Here is a 354-nt window from a genome sequence, read left to right on the forward strand (position 1 = left end):
AGAGAAGGCAGGTTTAGCTTTAACCAAGGGGTAAACGGTCAGCACTTACAAATGCTGAACCACCAAAAACCAGCCAGCCACAGGTTATTTATTCCACTTGCACAAGGGGACTGCGAGGTCCAAAGGATGACAGGGCCCGTGGCAGCCTACAAACCCCATTTTCTGCCCCTGGCCTGTTGGATGAACCAGGGTAAAAAAATGCTTCCCCTCCCTGAGTGGCGTTTCTTCCTGCCCGCCCTCTCTGCTGCCTTTCTCTGTTCTGACTGCCTGTTCCCGGGTACAGACTGTCTCTGACTGCCCTGTGCGGAGCCTCGCACAATGGGGCTGTAATATAAGCTCGGCGCGAACGAGCTG

The 354-nt window shown here is 54.5% G+C and overlaps 1 long non-coding RNA gene across 1 annotated transcript in view; it reads right to left on the bottom strand.

Moving 5' to 3' along the window:
• Positions 1-354, bottom strand: part of LOC108448191 — a 47,005-nt gene that overhangs the window by 18,750 nt on the left and 27,901 nt on the right. The gene's annotated exons all lie outside the window — the stretch shown is intronic.

Source organism: Corvus brachyrhynchos, unplaced genomic scaffold (genome assembly GCF_000691975.1).
Source record: "Corvus brachyrhynchos isolate BGI_N302 unplaced genomic scaffold, ASM69197v1 scaffold31, whole genome shotgun sequence".
NCBI classification, from domain to species: Eukaryota; Metazoa; Chordata; class Aves; order Passeriformes; family Corvidae; genus Corvus; species Corvus brachyrhynchos.